We start from the raw sequence: 19,260 nt of genomic DNA, 5'->3' as shown, positions 1-19,260 counted from the left end.
GCCCGCTCTGATATGTGGACCCCACTCTCCTGGCCAGCTGACTCCCCTTACCTCTGTAGAGCATGGCTGTCATGACAGTGGATTCATTTGTCATTATACAGCATTATACATACATGCCAGGAAAGGTATATCAACAAAGAAAGGTATCAGTTAATACCTGATAGGTATCAGCCAATCAGGTTCATTAAGGGATTTTTAAATTACCTGCAAGAGCTTCCCTTGTATCTTTTGCTTCTTCCTCTCTGTTTGGCCAGCCATGTGGGATCACTGATGCTGGGACAATGGAAGATGGGAACCAAGTAGATGTTGTGGATAAAATCAGGCATGTAATGAACTGATTAGCTCGGTGGTTTAGGTATCTGATTGCAGAGCCAGAGGTTGGGGTTCAAATTCCCACTGTGCCTCCTGTGAGTAGAGATAGCCTATGTGGCCTTGGGCCAGCTGCACAGTCCCAGGGCACCCCAAGAAAAAGGGGATGGCAAACCACTTCTGATTAGTCTTAACCTGGAAATCCTTGAAAAAAGGTCACCATAAGTCAGAATTGACTTGATAGCACATGATTATCGTTATTAATGAGCTCGTTTGTATTAAGGATAATTATTCTGTTTGGCTCTGGTGGTTGTCCAAAAATGGCTACATGTTTCTTGTTTCATTTTTGTATTTTATGTTCTGTGACCAGAGACCTGTCTTTGAGGGTTTTTTTTTCTAGCTTTCATTACCAGTCTGGCTTGAATGTGTTGTAACTCTTTTCTTTTAAGATGTAATAAAGATTAGTTCCTTTTTAGAGATAATGCATCCTCTCCATTGATCATCAGCATGATTCATGATTCCCTCTATAAGGAATGGGAAAGCAACCCTTGCAGTTCTTTTCAGTTTCTTTCATTTATTGTGTTTCCCAGAACCAGGAAATATGATATATCTTGCAACTGAAATCCTCCCATCTGCTGGGTAAAAAAAGGTTTCCTTTGTCTTGGATGAAAGAGAGAGAGAGAGAGAGAGAGAGAGAGAGCGGTAGCAGCTATTCAGGGCAATATACCGGTACCACTAAACCGTCCCATTGGCTATTTGTAGAGGCTGGTCAGGAAATAAGCTTTACATGGGCGAAGCAACCTGGGGAAGGCCACCTACCAAGGTGGTGTGGACACTCTGAGGGCAGAACCTGTGAAGACCTGGATGAAGTCTGGCTCATGTGAATCATCAGGAAGAGACAATCAGCAAGTCCCAGATTTCCTATTTTAGCACTCAGATGATTCCCTACTGCATTGGACTGGCCTCAAGTCAGGACCAGATGAACTATCTGGAGTGATGGGGGCCACACCAGTATGATACCTAAATCAGGAAGGGCTCACAGCTGGATAATATTTACCAGAATGGAAAGGTCCATCCTAATAGGTCTTACAAAGGCAGTAGCTCAGATTTAGCTCAGAAGACCTAAACCAAGAAGCAATCATGACTCAGGGAATTCTGACCACACAAGGGCTTGAACAAGTGAGGGGGCTCACAACTCTCCTACTTACCTGTGAGTGGGTGGATGGGGAATACAGGACTCCCCCTTTCCCCAGGAAAGGCCAGTGACGAAGAGGAGATTCAATAAATTGTCCCTCATAGTGCCAACTTGGGCATCCTGTTTATTTTCTTCAAGACAAGGGAGGGCATTATAATGTCATTTTCCCTGTGAAAGGGATTGAGAATTTTGTAGCACCCAGATTGACACTATATGACACCCCAGTTTACAAGGTATGGTAGAAAACTCCAGCTGTGTTGTGATTCCTAAATATGATATGCTTGTGATGCCCATAAGTGTAAAGCTGCTTAACAGTTCAAAAGGCCAAATTGTAATTGATACAGATCACTGGCCTGAAACTAACTGGTAGTCTTAACTGGAGTAAACACATTGGATCAGGTGGATTTAGTATCACTGTATGAGAGTACAGTGATGTTATTGTGCTGGTAGAGCAAATCAATATTCTATGAAGCAATTCTAAAAATGGTGGAAGGCCAAACAAGAAAATTATAACCTTGAAAACTATTGTCGGATCAGCACCAGCTTTGGTACAGGTGTAGCAGACAGTCTGCCCTCCTTCTGTGCTAAATTTGGGGAAATGTGGACAATGAAGTTTTGAAATGAAAAACCTTCTTGTCCTTATTACCATTCACACTTGCTGAAAAACAGACATGACAAATGCTTTGGGTGAGAAGTGGTTAGCTAGTAAAAAAAAGGAGTCAGCTTCTTGAATGTTCAGTTCCTTGGTGTCACTCTATGAATGGCAGTGAGTGCAAGAGTGTATCCTGTAGACCAGTGGTTCTTAACCTGGGCAATATCACCCCCCAGGGGGTGATTTCATTTTTCAAGGGGGTGATGGAACCAAAAGGGGCGACGCAGGGGTGAAGGAACAGAAGGGGCGATGAAGCACCTCCACCACCACTGTGCCGCCATGCCATCATGTCTGTCTCAGACCCAGACGAGGAGCGGACAGAGGGAAAGGCCAGTGGCGTGGCGCTGAGCCTCCAGGGCAGTGAGGGCGCCTTCTTGCTGCGACCCTTCAGTGGCAATGGCAGCGTCTCTCTCCTGTGCATCGAGGGAGTTCCATGTGGCCTATGAGCTCTGATTGGTGGCCGTCGACTTGGGTGAGCCACCCATTTCCTTGCAGCATGCTCTGATCCTCTGCGTGGCCGACCTGAATGGCCAGGCACCCGTGTTTGCATATCCTTACTACCAAGCCGCCGTTTCTGAGGTAGCCTCGCCTGGAACTGTCGTGCTCCACCTCAGCGCCTCAGATGCTGATGAAGCCAGCTCCCTCAATGCCCAGGTCCACTATGCCCTGAACCCCTCGAAGGCTCACAGCATGCTTTTCCACCTCAACCCACTCAGCCGTGTCCTCAGCACCGGTGTGGCGTTGGAGCTGCGGGTTCTGGCCTGAGACTTGGGTGAGCCATTGTGCACCTGGTTGTGCATTGGATGGTGGGTAGGAATCAGAAAAGATACTTTGTTGGGGCTCAGGCTCCAATCCCCAGCATCTGGCATATCACATAGCGATCTCCCCATGAAGAGACCAAGGGGAAACCAGCCCCACCATCCCGCCCCACCACCTTTTCTGAATGTCCAGCCCTACAAAGGGCTGACTTCAACAAGGCCTCCTCATGGGTGCATCGGTGTAGGGTGATCCAGAGGCTGGAGGGGATGGAGAAGCATCTCTCACAGTGGGACACCCCCCTCCCTTCCTGAGACACCGACCCCCAGGATCCAAACGCCCAATGGGGGCGAGGTGGGATTTGGCCGACCTAGTGGCCTCCCTCCTTCCCTTCTTGGCCCATGCCTGGCCTTTGCTTAGTCACGGAGGGCTCTCCATCCTGAGGTGGGGCTGAAGTCCATGGGTAGGTGGGTGGGCAAGGCAGCCAAGCCATGGTTCACCTTTCCTTTCCTCAGCCCGGCCTTGTGTGTCTCTCCCCTGCTTTTTTCTTCCCTCCTGATGGCGCTGCTCAAGCCACGAGAAGGAGAGCCACCATCCTTCCACCACCACCCCTCTCTCCACCGCCACAGCCTAAGCACTGGCCATTTCTCCCCTCAAGCGCCATTGGGTCCAGAGCTGCCCCAAAAGCCAAGCAGAAGCCACCACTTAGTCTCTGAGTGTGCGACGGCAGCGGGGGGGTGTGTGAAGGTGGAAAGAAGTGAGATCTGGGCCATTGAGGAATTTATCATCGCCCCCCTCCATGCAGTGGTGGTGGCAGTGGCCGCCACCACCACAGGGAGGGGGAGCAATGATAACTTCCTCAATGGCTCACAGGGGTGTTTCTTTCAAAAAGGTTACGAACCACTACTGTAGACCATCCTGACTGCTGACATTGGTGTTGTCAACATCCAGGCAGTCTTTTGCTACGTAAAGCTTGGCATCCTTTTTTTCCTGCTGGTAATGTGGGCACAATATTGTACATCAATATCGGGCCATTTCCTGATGTTTTGAATTGTGGGAATAGAAGCACAATACCCCATATTCATGAACTGGTGTTTTTTGTTTTGTTTCTTTTTTTAATAATTGAATATAGCTATTGATCTACAATTCAATGCAGGCCACTTCATGTACAGAGTTCATAGCTTGATGACCAGATCCAGTCACTTGCAATATCATTTTGTGCATATGGCACATTATGGGACTCTAAGACCCTATGAATCTGTGAACCTGCTATTCCAGACAACACTCGGTTTCCCTTTAATATTGATTGTCTTACAATAGCAAATTTAAGGTGCCTCTTTTTGCAAACACACATTAACATTTATTGTCCTGTTTGAGGGTTCAGCTTGAGGGATTCATCTGTGGTTGAGTGGCCATATTATGCCAAGTCTCTCAGGTTCCATTTTCAACACTACTCCATCTTAGAATGTAGATCCTAGAAGCTTATCCTCCTCAGCAATCTATAACAAAATCTGTTTACGAGATGAGAGATGAGATGTTTATAGACTTGCTCATTCATTCTTGAAGCCTGCATACATACTGTCATAAACTCATAGCCATCTCTGTTTCTTTTCTTCAGCTGCAGTAAACATCCCCAGAGTGTGCTGCTTAATCAGCCTTTCAATTGTCCTGGACCATTTCATTGGCAATTTTGTGTGTTTGAAAATATGATAACAAGCTGTTCACAATGGATATGAGAAAGCAGACCACTAGTGAACTTGCATGATGACCCCTCCACCCCAAAAAAGCTTCAAAACATGCTAATGTACTGCATATGATGGTTGGTAGATGGTTAGAAAAGTCTGATCATTGGAATATATTTATTTCAGTTAGGAATCATCACGTGCCAGAATCACAAAAGAAGAGATGTGGGAGGGATATTTTTCTCCCTTGCACCCCTCTTTTTGTTCACATAAAATAAAGAAAAGAAATAAATAACTTAATTCTACAGTCTCTGCAAAAAATCATCACTATAAGAAAGAACAATGTAAACACATGAACAGAATATGCTTTTAGGGTTTATTTTGTGTATAGAAAGGCATCCCATGCTAGTAATAAAAGATTGTTTAAAATTGATCTCACTTGGTGTTCTCACAATATCTTTATAAGATATTCTTTCTGTTATCATAGATATTTTTACACTGACCTAGAAAGGAGCACTAAAGATGAACTGAAGAGCAGAATTAGAGTACTCTAGTATAACAGTTGTTCTCATCATGATCCTTCATGTATCCAAACAAGAAATGGAAGTATTATGTCAGTTTTATGTAGTAAACCTTTGCTTTCTTGTAGCAGGAGGAAACCAGCACATTCTAGCTTTCTAAATTGCAGAATAAAAACGCAGGACAGCAACAATGGGAACAACAGCTGTAACCACTACCACCACCGAACATTACGACAGTGAGAAGCCATCATAGGATACAACTTCTAGGCCACATAATTTGAAGCCCCCATGAGAGAGGGTAGAACCTTAAACTAATCCCATAATAGATAATTGAAGAAACTTCAAATCATGTAAAAAGATAGCATCACAAGTTGAAATGCCTTAATTCATTTGTTGTTACTATTAGCAATGTGCGGGGGGGAATTCATATTGCATTTTTGGGAGGGTATTTCAGTGAGTTCCTGTTTCATTTCAGGGCCTTTCAGGTACTAGCTGTTTCAGGTTCATTTCAGTTTTCCAGTTTGGGTTTATGGCACTAAAGAACCCTCAACATTCGTACCCAAAAGAAGGGGAAAGGCAACAATCATCTACTCCAAAAGCAGTTAACAGCAACAGAACATGAGAAAGAAAGAAAAAATCATCCACAGATCTATGCAGGCACTAAAAGTATTTTAAAGTTCAGATTTATCATCACATTACCATAATCAGTTCCTCAGCAGGAAACAGTACAGATGAAAAAGAGAAATAATTCATCATTATGATCATAAGCAAAATAATAATTAAAAACCACATTCACTCACCGAGGTCTATACAATCAAACTCCCCAACCCATAACCCTGAGGCAGAATATGGGCGATTGTGGAGACGGCTCTTTCACCACCATTTTAATAGCCTTAGTCCATTAACACAGCCAACAGCACCTCACCCCACCCCGGTAAAGAACAGGCAGGAAGACATTCAACAAAACAATAAATGAAATGTGGGGAAATCCCTCCAAAAATCAATAAGATTAAAAGGCAAAACAGAGAATAAAAGTTATCCACAAAGCAAACCAAAAGTGGAAGAAGAGCAGAAAGACGACGGCGACGGCGGTGTCGGCGGTGTCGGCGGCGTCAGTGACGACGACGGCGACGACGACGACGACGACGACAATAATAATAATAATAATAATAATAATAATAATAATAATAATAATAATAATAATAATAATAATAATAATAATAATAATAATAATAATAATAATAATAATAATAATAATAATATCCACTTTTGTTTGATCTTAATGTTCACATGTGCTGGAACTGAACCAAAATGAAGCAATCCTATCCATGCCTAAAATAGAATAGCCCTTGACAAGGAGCCAAAAAGGTGCAGATAGGAACAGTCTGGGCAGGGGCCGGTTCGAGATGGCACCTTACATCATGTGGTTGTTGGAAAAAAGAGCAAACTAGCCTGTCTCCACAGTGGACTAAACAGCAGGACAAATTCCTGACTACATCCTGAGCCACATTTAGTCACCCTCTGCTGTTCCTGTGAAACAGCTTCTCACATAGGGAATTGGAACATGCATAGATAATAACAAAACAAAGCAAACATTTGAGCTGTGGTTGCTAAAAATCAACAGGATAATAATGAGCTGAGTGAGAATTAAAATCAATGGTAACTATTTTTTAAAAGGCTGAAATGATACTAGTTCCTCTCTAAGCAATTTTAACCAAGATGCCACTGGTAATTTAATTGCAGAAGGTAATGTGTTACTAGAATCAATAGTGACCCGGCTTTATTAGTGAAATCTATAAACCTTAAAGGCCTTGCTTACTCCCCAGAGATAAATGCCCACAGATGAAGAAAACAACATTCCACAATTCTTACTTTGTTACTTTATATATTTTGCCTCTAGCCTTCTAGAGGTGTTTATCCAGAAATTGTAATTCTGTTTTACAGCTAATGGGAATGTAGAATGGAATTGAGTCCCATCTGACCTGTAAGAGTGACAAACTCCCATTTCTTCAAAACCACAAAAACTATTAATTGACAAGCACTTTTCAAAACCGCTTTTCTTTACTACATGTAAAAAGGGATGGATAAATTTGTTTTATCTCATATATGAATTTTGTAAATTTTGGGAAATTCCTATCAAAAATGAAGAAAAATCTAGCCAATCCCTACTGTTGGCTGTTAAGTACCATCAAGTTGACATATAGCAACCCTAACAGGGCTTTCAAGGCAAGGAAGATATTCAAGGAATGGTTTTATCAGTTCTAGCCCCCCAGTGTGTTTCTATGGCCAAGCAGAGATTCATACCCAGGTCTCCTGAGGCTTCGTCCATCACTCTATTTCACTTGGGTAATTTATGCTGCATACTGCCCACCTACTAAGGTAGACTGATCTGTCAGTTTATTACTGGTAAAATCATATTTATTTTTGAGGTGATAAACTCTTAATATTTAGTACTTTGGTATAGAACTTTGATCTCCTGTGGGAATCTATTTGGTTGAAATTCTTGCCATGTTGGGAGAAGAACCCACATACCCATCAATGTTACCTAATTTAAAAAACAAAGAAACACCAAGGATACAATTGAGGTTGTTAGACTAGCTGCGTCCTGTTCCATGAAATATAATAATCATGTATTATTACATTAATATTAATATATGGATTAGAATTCTATTCTGAATTATTAATGTGTTTTCTTTTGTTAAAAGTAAGTTTCAAAACTCCTTTGTTAAAAGCAAGTTTCAAAATGGGGATTGCAGATTCACATCAGAGGTGAGACATGACTCAGGTTTTATCTTTAAATTGAGTCTATAACCTCCATTTGGAAACTTACTTTTAACAGAGGGGCATGGCATGGCACCTGGCCATGTTTCTGGAACTTTTATGTTTTTTCCTGCAGAATCCACAGCTCTGTGGGGCCCAGCCTGAAAACCCATGTGGGGTCAAGCTGACTTATGTTTGTGATTTTTTAGTAGTCTAATAAATGTATCACCTACCCTTGCCTTTGAACTGTGCGCAAAGACCACAACACTTTTTTTCTTTTTTTCTTTCCCTTTGCTTGATGGCCAATAATATATGTGTTTAGTTTCATACTCAAGGGACAGAATGTGAATTTCTTGCACTACCTTCTAAATAAACATTGCATGCGAAGCACTTACACCTTTGTCCTGAGCCAACAAGTCCTGGCGCCACCTGAGAATGAACTGAGGTATCTGTCCAGACTTCAAAATCACCTCATGTGCAAAAAATAAAAAAACTTCTCCTGCTGCAGCACTGCTCAGATCTGTCTCCTTGCCTGGAGTTTGAAAGATCTATAACAGTGTTTCCCAGCCTTTTTCAAATTGTGACTCTCTTTGTAATAGGCAAGTATCCTGTGACCGCCACCTGCCATATTGGTATAAAAATGCATTTTTAATGGGGTAAAGAAAACACATTAAAATTCAGAATAGAATTCTAATCTATATATTAATATTAATGTAAATAATACATGATTAGGGAGAGCTGTAAATCTGCCTCTACCAGATAAAACTTGAGAAGAAAATATGTCAATACATTTTGAGTTTTATTTTTTGGGTGTTGAAGTGACCCTTTCTTCAAGTCTTCTCCCTGAAAAAATGTCCCCTGAATGAAGAGCCCCGTCAATCCCAAATAAACAGCTGCCCCATGGCCTCCAATGGCTCCATTCCCTGGTTCTCATCCCTCACCTTTTTGCCCCCCTTGCCTTCCTCCTCAATGACTCTGATGGGACGTAGAGGCATCTCTCCACCCAGGTTCCCTCTCCCTTCACTGTGTCGCCATCATCTCACATATAAGAGCAGGAGAATCAGGTGGAGTGAAAAGCACTGCTACCACATTAGCAACAACTTTCCAATGTTGCCGCTATCTTGGGTGTCAAGAGTTCCCGGCATGCATTGCATGCTTGCCTCATTCAGGCCTCTTTGATCCAGGCTAGCGCTCAGGTCCAATGATGGATGCTGAGAAGCAGAGAGAAATGCATGAGAGCAGCTCTTTGGAGAGGGGTAGGAGTGCATAAAAGGAAAATCTGCCCAAAGGGGTACAGAAATAACTAGGAACTCTAGGTTGCTTTCAATTCTGGTTCAGATTAAATTTATTTATCTGTGGGCCAAGGCGATTAAAATAAAACAGCATTGTGTATACCATATTTAATATATATATAAAATTAAAAATAATTGTGGCAACCCCACAGAAAACATTGCCGACCCGTGGGGAGGGAACCTGTGAGCTATAGAAATTCTCTGAGACTATACCTAGTGCTCTGAGACCTTACAATCCTAAGTGAATTGCTATCAGATCCTTTTTAAAGCAAAGGTACAGACACTGTCATTTCTACTTTACATCTCATATTTCATTTACAAGAGTGTTCAAAATGAGGTACAATATAAATTAATAGCATATTCAACAATCTGATAAGAACTGAGAGTTAAAAAGCAAAAGACAATTTTTTAAAAAGGAAAAAGAGAGAGTTCTAAGTCACAGGAATCAGTGGCATAGTGTAGGTTGTCAGCAGCCAGGACAAGGCAAATATTACACCCCCTAATCCATGGACTGTTAGCATTCCCTGAGTCCCTTTCACTAGTCCAGTATTGAACCTCTTACCCTCCCACCTTAATTTAAATAAAACTCTCAAGCAATTATATATTCAATGGGCTAGGGAAAAAAATGAAGCTTCAGGTAACAATAATTGGTCTCTCCTCTAAAGGGGAGACCAACTGATGTGGAAGAAGGCAGTCCTTCAAATATTTAGTCTTGGGAATCATCACCAGGTTAAACTGTGCTGTTATGAATCAAAATCCTGTTTAGCTTTTCTTCAGACTAGAAATGAATTGGAAGTCAGTGTAGTTTGGATAACAACTGAGAAATATGTTCCATGAAGTACAGAGTACATCTAAATAGCCACACAGCATGAATGAAATTTTGAGAAAACATTATTCTTTCTAGACACCTTTCCTTTTCTTTTTTCTTTCCTTTTCTTTTTTTGCCTCTATTTTAGCAAAAGAAAAGCTTTGTTTAAGGATAAGTTATAAATGTTTTTCATGGTCCCAGAAAGAAAAAGAGATCTGTAACAAACTTCACAGAAGTTATAAAGCAAATTCAGTTTCAGAGAAAGCATGCCTCAAGTATCACATCCTACCAAACAATAATGTGACGCACAATTCATTACTAGCAGACTACCTCAAAAACAGTAATGTCTTAAAAATAGACTGGTACAACAGTTTTCACCATAGAAAGGTGGGTAAACTGGCCCAGATAGGGAAGACGAAGAAGCAGAACCAATGTTCAATTATTGTCAAGAAACCCTGAGATAATTGAAGAGGCTGAACCTCAGCTACATCTTTCAGAAATCTTTGAGATCTCTAGTTTCTAAGTCATTTGATACTTGGAAAAATTCAGAGAACATTTTTAGCCACTGTTCTTCAATATTTTTTCTTCCATACAAGAAAAGGGAATATAGTGAGGCCTCTGCTATGAGTGGAAGACAGTGAAGAATCTGTAACGGAGTTAGGCCACAGCTTCTTTTATGGTTAGCCACTATGTGAAGCCACTCGGATACCACTGTGATTGACCTGGAAGCAACAGCATGTCTGCAGTTATACAACCTTGAGCCATGATTATGCAAGATTTCCTGAGCTAAGCAAAATTTGGAATGGCCATTACTTATGTTTATCGCTGACAACAACAATATCACATGTAACATTTTTCATCTTGATAGTGTCTTAGCAGCATTAACCTCTATGAGTCATGGAGGTAACTGGGAAACATATGAAGGAGAATACAGACCTACTACATTAAGCAGTATAAGCAAAATGTTTCCTCAGAGCAGCTCCCATCATTAGATCATGAAAAACAAGACACAGTTGTCTCCCTTGAGCTGCAATTTGAGCTGCTATTCAGGCTGTTTCTTCTAGAAGTTATGATTTATCCATCAATTATGCTGAAACATAATGGGAGATGAAAATTTTGTTTAGGGTTCCCACTAGGCATCTGCTTCAGCTTGAAAATTTTCAAGATTCTGAAGCAATTTGGTGGTGTCTGCCCATTTCTGAAGAGATCTGATGTGAAAATAGTCAACCTGATGTGGCAAATTTTGCTTCACGTGATTTAAAAAAAAACACACCTTAAAATTGAGGCGAGGAATGCTCTTCATTGCAAAAATGAAAGGAATACTGTAACAGAACCAGGAAGCCTGGAGCAGAAAGAGATTGATAAATTAAGTATCAATGAAAAACCCAGGCTCTCCTGGAACTGTCAGTCATGGAGTACTTGGAGATTTCCTTCTTTTTCTCAAGGCAGTTGCAGATCTTAGTCTAAATGATTAAGATTCAACCTTTCTCAATTCTTCTCAGGTTCCATGGTCCCCTGTCAAACAAAGATACATCACATAAAGATGAAAAAAAAAATAAGAATATTTTTCCCCAGTCTGTAGCCTGTTTCAAATGTGCTGGGGGCCCCACCAGAGACATATGGTCGTCACAAATAAGTCACAATACTATTTGGTATAGGAATGAAGCTACCTAAATTCCACAACTCCAGGAGGCGAAGAGAATTAATAATGGGAACTTTGCCCCCATCCTGGAGGCCCTGCAGTAGCTGATAACACTAAGTTTCACATCTCCCTTCTTAAAGCTCTGCATTCGCCCCATGTTCTTGTTTTTACCTTATTCAAAAATATAAAAACACATAAAAATGCTTCCTAATATTTGGAAATGAATCAAAGTGGGTGGGCTACACTTCACCTCAAAGCAATTTAGTTGCAATGTGTAAGACAAATAGAGATGGACATGAATTTAAAAATGAATCACCAAATTAGTTCAAAAAAATCTCTAATTGAACAATTTGTGTTCATATGAATCAGTGCCCACAATTAGAGATGGGGATGAAGCAGGATCAAAACAATCCCACTGCTGCACTGCCTTGCCAAAGGCAACGTGGCTGCAGGATCGCTTTGATCCATTTCCCCCTCCTGTGGGGCATAGCAAGAGGAGGGAAAGCAGGGATCAAAGCCATCATGCACCCATGATAAAGGCAGCGTGGCTTCAAGATGGCTTCGATCCCTTTCCCCCTCCTCTTGCTATGCAGGGATCAAAGCCATTCTGCAGCCATGGGCTGGGGAATCCCTTTGAGCCCTCTTTGATCCCTTCTTCTTTTGCTGAGTGGGTGTAGGAAGCGGAGTAAAGGGGAACCAAGCCATCTCCCAGCCCTGGGGGTGGGATTCCCTTCAGCCAGGCTTTAGTAAGCCACCTGAAGGAAAAACCCCTCTCTGTCTGTGCACCCAAGGAACAACTGATCCATTGGAGCATAAGCACATGGGGAATGGAGGGACAAATACAAAAGGGTTATATTAGTTGCTTCTTATTTGTTGGGGTCTCTGGACCCCAACAATATAAAGCAATGAATAGCTGACGAATCAGAGATATTTAATGAATATCCTGATTTGTTTTTACTGTATATTTGTCCCCATGTCTACCCACAATGAATAGAAATCAATGAATTTTTACTGGTTTTTGATTTGTTGATTCATTTGGTTATAAAACTCCCCCCAAGGCATGTAGCGACACCAAAACCACAGGGAAGCTTTCTCTTACTCTCCTCTACAATCTTTCCAAGATTGATCAAGAGTGGGTTTCACATGCCTCAGTTATGCACCCACAAAGTGGGCCCAACTCAGGAAAGTTCCCCCCAGACACCTAGAAACACCAAAATTACAGAGAAGCTTCAAGTGACTCTCCTCTGCAATCTCTCCAAGTTTTGTGAAGATTGGGTTTTTCCAAACCAGCTGCTAAAGGGCACTTTCCTGGGGGGGTGGCACTTTGTGAGTGTATAACTTGGATGTAAAAAAACCCAGTCTTGCTGGGGAGGCTGGACTTCATTGCAGTGAGACCAGTTGGGTTTCAGGAGGGCTCTTGAAACTGACTGAGACCATGGGGGGAACGGACTTTTACTAGGAGAAGTGAAAGTGAAGTAACAGAATCTGACTGAAAAAGGAGGAGTACTGGGGGATGCCTGGGTTTCTTCTCTTTGAAGTCTCATCTGAATGCAGAAATTGAGTGGGAGCCATCTTGGCATAAAGTTGTGTATGCTCCTGGCAGAGAGTGGAAAAGTACAGAAGGATTTTGGAAAATAATCTTGACAAAAACTTGAAGTAAGTGGCTGGTTTTACATATGGAACTCTTAAGGACATAAACAATGAAGAGAGTGGGTGCAATCTGTCAAAGAAAGTGACAAGATCTATATCTGGCCTGACCGGTGAGCACTCCTCTTCCTCTTTATTTGAGGCTTCACTGGGAGAAAGAGAAAGAGAAAGAAGAAAGAAGAAAGAAAAGGGGGTGGGGAGAAAATGACTTTGCTTGTATAGCTGTAATAAGGCTCACTTCCGCAGGACAATATAACCATAAACTACTGATAGATTTAAATCTGTGAAGCAGCCAGAAACAGTCTTGGGAAAAGATTTCAAAAGGAGGGAAAGCCCCCTGCCAATCACTGCTAACTATGAAGAGAGAGAGATCAAATTGTAAATGTTTTCTGCTCCAGGATACAAACTACCATTGTGAACATCTACCGTGTTTACCACCTAATGAAAAGAAATCCAGATAATTCTTGCAAATAGACAGTAACTGCTTCAATCATTGAACAAGACATTCTCAAGAATATTCAAAACATCCTATTTAATGGATTACATCACATAAAAGGAGAGATGAATAAGCTATATGAACAAATTAAAGACAAAGGGACACAAATGGAATCTACGGTGAAGACAGGAAAAAAACAGAGCTGCGGCAGGAAATCAGTTTATTAAAAACACTAACAGAAGGAGAAAATGTTATTCTTAGATCTCAGAATTCTTCAGAAGAAAAAGGTGAAGTTATTGTGCAGCAGATAGCTAATGTTGACCGTCAGTTTTCCAAAACCCAGCATGTACGGCGAATGATCAGTGACTCTGAGAGTTATATCTCTGAACCCAAGTTCAGACTGTTTTAGACTAAAGGAAGATTTTTATATATTTATTAACATCTCAAAGAATTGATTATCTTTGGGAAAGCAGAGTCTGAAATTATAATCTGAAACATGAAAACTAGTACAGGGCTACGGTGGCTGTAACCCTGTGGCTGTCCAACGAGGCTCTACAAATAGCAGAGAAGAGAAGGGAAACAAAATGCAGGGGAGATAGGGAAAGTTACAGAAAATTGAATGCAGACTTCCAAAGAATAGCAAGGAGAGACAAGAGGGCCTTCTTAAATGAACAATGCAAAGAAATACAGGAAAATAACAGAAAAGGAAAAACCAGAGATCTGTTCAGGAAAATTGGAGATATTAAAGGAACATTTCGTGCAAAGATGAACATGATAAAGGACAAAAATGGGAGGGGCCTAACAGAAGCAGAAGACATCAAGAAGAGGTGGCAAGAATACACAGAGGAATTATATCAGAAAGAGTTGGATATCCCAGACAACCCAGACAATGTAGTTGGTGACCTTGAGCCAGACATCCTGGAGAGTGAAGTCAAGTGGGCCTTAGAAAGCCTGGCTAACAATAAGGCCAGTGGAGGTGATGACATTCCAGTTGAACTATTTAAAATCTTAAAAGATGATGCTGTTAAGGTGCTACATTCAATATGCCAGCAAGTTTGGAAAACTCAACAGTGGCCAGAGGATTGGAAAAGATTAGTCTTCATCCCAATCCCAAAGAAAGGCAGTGCCAAAGAATGCTCCAACTACCGCACAATTGCACTCATTTCACACGCTAGCAAGGTTATGCTCAAAATCCTACAAGGCAGGCTTCAGCAGTATGTGGACCGAGAACTCCCAGAAGTACATGCTGGATTCCGAAGGGGCAGAGGAACTCGAGACCAAATTGCTAATATGCGCTGGATTATGGAAAAAGCCAGAGAGTTCCAGAAAAATATCTACTTCTGCTTCATTGACTATGTAAAAGCTTTTGACTGTGTGGACCACAGCAAACTATGGCAAGTCCTTAAAGAAATGGGAGTGCCTGACCACCTTGTCTATCTCCTTAGAAACCTATATGTGGGACAGGAAGTCACAGTTAGAACTGGATATGGAACAACTGATTGGTTCAAAATTGGGAAAGGAGTACGACAAGGCTGTATATTGTCCCCGTGCTTATTCAACTTATATGCAGAATACATCATGCGGAAGGCTGGACTGGAGGAATCCCAAGCCGGAATTAAGATTGCCGGAAGAAATATCAACAATCTCAGATATGCAGATGATACCACTCTGATGGCAGAAAGTGAGGAGGAATTAAAGAACCTTGTAATGAGGGTGAAAGAGGAGAGTGCAAAAAATGGCCTGAAACTCAACATCAAAAATCTAAGATAATGGCCACTGGTCCCATCACCTCCTGGCAAATAGAAGGGGAAGATATGGAGGCAGTGACAGATTTTACTTTCTTGGGCTCCATAATCACTGCAGATGGAGACAGCAGCTACGAAATTAAAAGACGCCTGCTTCTGGGGAGGAAAGCAATGACAAACCTTGACAGCATCTTAAAAAGCAGAGACATCACCTTGCCAACAAAAGTCCGAATAGTCAAAACTATGGTTTTTCCTGTTGTGATGTATGGATGTGAGAGCTGGACCATAAAGAAAGCAGACTGCCGAAGAATTGATGCCTTTGAATTGTGGTGCTGGAGGAGGCTCTTGAGAGTCCCCTGGACTGCGAGGAGAACAAACCTATCTATTCTAAAGGAAATCAACCCTGAGTGCTCACTGGAAGGACAGATCCTGAAGCTGAGGCTCCAGTACTTTGGCCATCTGATGAGAAGAGAAGACTCCTTGGAAAAGACTTTGATGTTAGGAAAGTGTGACGGCAAGAGGAGAAGGGGACTGTTACATACAGCACTGATGTTACCTGTCTGTCATGGGTTTGGAGGGAAAGTTCCATCCTATGGGGAGTGGAAGGCGGGACATTAGGAGGAGGGGCTGTACTGTATATATATGTGATGCGTGTGTGGAGAAGGGAGACGCTGGGATGTGACGAAGCAGCAGCTGGGAAGAAGAAGCTGGTGTGGGAGTCTGTGTGTCAGACAGGGTACTACTGTGTGTCAGAGTACCAACCTGATAGGTTCAGGTGTCTGTTGGTTAGCCAGAACTGATAGGTTCAGGGTCTGTGCTTCAAGTTAAGGGTTCTGTGTGAACCAAACTGTATGAATGTATGAATGAGAATAAGCCACGTTACTTTATCTTATTCACCTGATCAATTTATTTTCCCTGTGTGTTGTTTTAAATAAACCTTATTCTTTATTTGTTTAAAAATCCATCCCTGGTCTGTGTGACTTCTTATAGGGAATGGTTGGTGGCAGCTTAGTTAACGTGTGGCAGATCCCAGTAGGTCTGGGTTTGTCACATTGATTGGTGTCCAGCGTGTGGGATACGACTGGTCCAGTTGTCCAGCGGTCCAGCAAAGCCTTGGCAAGTGTGCCCAGAGCAAGGGGGGTCTAGTCAGGGACAATCTGAGGCGCGTAGGTAATCTTCTAGGTGTACCTCACGGGGAGGTGCGCTAGTGGAAGAACGTGCCAACTGGGGAGACTAGATTAAGGTGCTCTGAGGCAGCCTGTTTTGGCGGGAAAAAAGCTGAGGCAAAACTGTGAAATAGCAGTGAGCTAGCTTGTCTGCTGAGAGGCCCAGCAGAGGGGGGTAGACTCTGGCTCGCAACTGTTGCAAGTTACAGTAGTGCTGAAGAACAGCAGTAATCTATAGAAAGCTGGTTCTGAGGCAAAAGAGAGAAAAAAAGTGGTCGTTTTATTTTGAGGCTTGACTTTTTAAAGCAGCCTGTTCTGGGGGGGAGTATGCCCTTGACTCGAAGCCAAGTGGCAGAAATGGGTGAAGTGAAAGACCCCCAGGTTGACCAAGGTTCTGAGGATGAATTTGGCTCAGTGCAAGGTGACAGCACAGGAGAGCAGAACCCAGAACTCAGGAAAATGCTCATAGCCCAACAGCATGAAGTTCAAATGAGGCAGTTAGAAATAGAAATGGAGAACTCAAAGGGGGAGGACTCTATTGAGTTTAGCAAATGGGATCAACAACTAGATCCAACCTTGCAGCAGTGCTTTAAGATGGTTAGCAATTGTCCAGTAACCCCTGAGAACCGTGAGAGATATTATTGTGAAGAAGGCCTTTTATGTAGGGAGATCTTAATAAACTCCACGAAGGAAAAATTGCTTGTAGTTCCTTCTAAATATAGAAAGAAAGTAATGGAAAAATGTCACACAGACACCCTATCGGGACATTTAGGGATGGCAAAGACTAAGCAGAAAATATCCCAGAAGTACTACTGGCCAAAAATGGGAAAAGAAATAAAAGAATTTTGTCAAAGCTGCACCACTTGCCAAATGAAAATAAATAGTGAGGAAAAATCCAAGAGGGATGATGACTGGGATAGGTATATGGAAGAGATGAAAAATATTGACAATATATTTAAGCAAATGGAAAATAGACATATTGAACAACTGAAAGAGAAACAGAGGTCTGGGTTTACTCTATTAAGGCAAGTTTTTAAGGATGCATACGGCATAGATGAGTTTTCTGAGGGAAAAGATTTACAATCCAAAGTGGCAGTGGATATGGTTTATGAGTGTGAAAGAAAGATAAAGCCACAAACTATTCTGAAACCAAAAGAAGGCACACAGGTTAAGGCACAACAAAACCTGAATTATTCTGAAGGAAACATGAGGGAAACATGGGACCCTAAGTACTCTCAGGGACCAGGGAAAAGCCAGCAAGGGGGAGGGGCCCATGGTGAAGGGAAGCCCTCAGACATGAAACCAAGACCTCAGATTTTGGAGGGAAAACTAAAACAAGATGAGAAAGACTCAAAATACACCAGAAAATGTTATTTCTGTCAGGGAAAGGGCCATCTAATCTCAGAGTGTGAGAAATTAAAGCAGCTAAAAGGAATTGTGCCTCAGGATTCGAGTGGAACCAAGCCAAAAGCTGTGTTCTGTGTCCAGAAAGAGCAAGACTCATTGTCACTGAGGGAGCCTGTTGCCATGGCTACTCAGTCTGGAACAGCTACCTCTGCTGATCAGGCTGAGGAAAATGGTCCTCTTGTAGAAGTCAGGCGCTGCCTGCTGGTGAGAACAGATTCTCAGTTGTTTGAGACAGCAGGGGTGGACGTAGGAATACTTGACCGTCAGTATCGGGGGCTGCGGGACACTTGTTCTCAGGTGACCCTGTGCCATCCAGATATTATTCCTAGGGAATATATAATCCCAAATGAGAGCATGAAGGTGGCAGGGATTGAGGGGCAGATAATCTCACTGCCAGTCGCGGAGGTACCTGTCAACTTTCAAGGCTGGAGGGGAGTTTGGCGGCTAGCAATTTCATCGACTCTGCCAGCAGCCGTGCTCGTGGGAAATGACCTGGCTGAACATGTGAAAAGGGTGCTAGTGATTACACGTTCACAAGCCACCACGGGGACAGTTCAGGGGGGTAATGATGAGCCAGAGACGGAAGCAGAGGGGAGTTCAGAAGCTGTGGTGGAAACCTTAACCACAGACAGCAGATTTGGACAGGAGCAAAAGGCAGACGCCACTCTCCAAAAGTGTTTTGAACAGGTGTCTGACGCCCAGCTAACACCTGAAACCCCAGTGAGATTTCTGGAGAAAAAGGGGATTTTATATAGAGAAACCCTGAGGAATATCTCAAAAGGGGGAGATGGGATCAGAAGTCAGCTAGTGGTACCTGAAAAGTATCGCCCCATGATCTTACAAAGGGGGCACTCTGACATGTTTGCTGCACACTTAGGGGTGAACAAAACACAGCAGAGAATCACACAGAATTTTTACTGGCCTGACATAGGGAAGCAGATCAGGGAGTTCTGTAAACAATGTGATGTGTGTCAAAGGCAGGGGAATAGCCGCGACAGGACCAAAGCAAAGTTGTGCCCTTTGCCTGTGATTGACACTCCGTTCAAATGCATAGGGGTGGATATTGTGGGACCTTTGCCCAAGGCCACAAAGAGGGGGAACAGGTTCATTCTCACAATTGTGGACCATGCCACGAGGTACCCTGAAGCCATACCCTTGACTAACATTGAAACTAACACAGTGGCAGATGCCTTGGTGGGGTATATGTCCAGGATGGGATTTGCCTCAGAAATAATCACAGAT

At 42.4% G+C, this 19,260-nt stretch overlaps 1 long non-coding RNA gene across 1 annotated transcript in view; it reads left to right on the top strand.

The window, feature by feature from the left end:
• LOC144588445 (uncharacterized) overlaps nucleotides 1–17,451 on the top strand; it is a 407,977-nt gene extending 390,526 nt beyond the window's left edge. The window contains exon 2 of the long non-coding RNA XR_013544019.1: nucleotides 16,221–17,451. This is a non-coding gene — a long non-coding RNA (uncharacterized LOC144588445). The remainder of the gene's footprint in view (nucleotides 1–16,220) is intronic.
• Nucleotides 17,452–19,260: the final 1,809 nt, after the last annotated feature.

The sequence above is a fragment of the Pogona vitticeps genome, chromosome 3 (assembly GCF_051106095.1).
Source record: "Pogona vitticeps strain Pit_001003342236 chromosome 3, PviZW2.1, whole genome shotgun sequence".
In the NCBI taxonomy this organism is placed as follows: Eukaryota; Metazoa; Chordata; class Lepidosauria; order Squamata; family Agamidae; genus Pogona; species Pogona vitticeps.
This window is presented reverse-complemented; position numbering and strand designations above follow the sequence as displayed.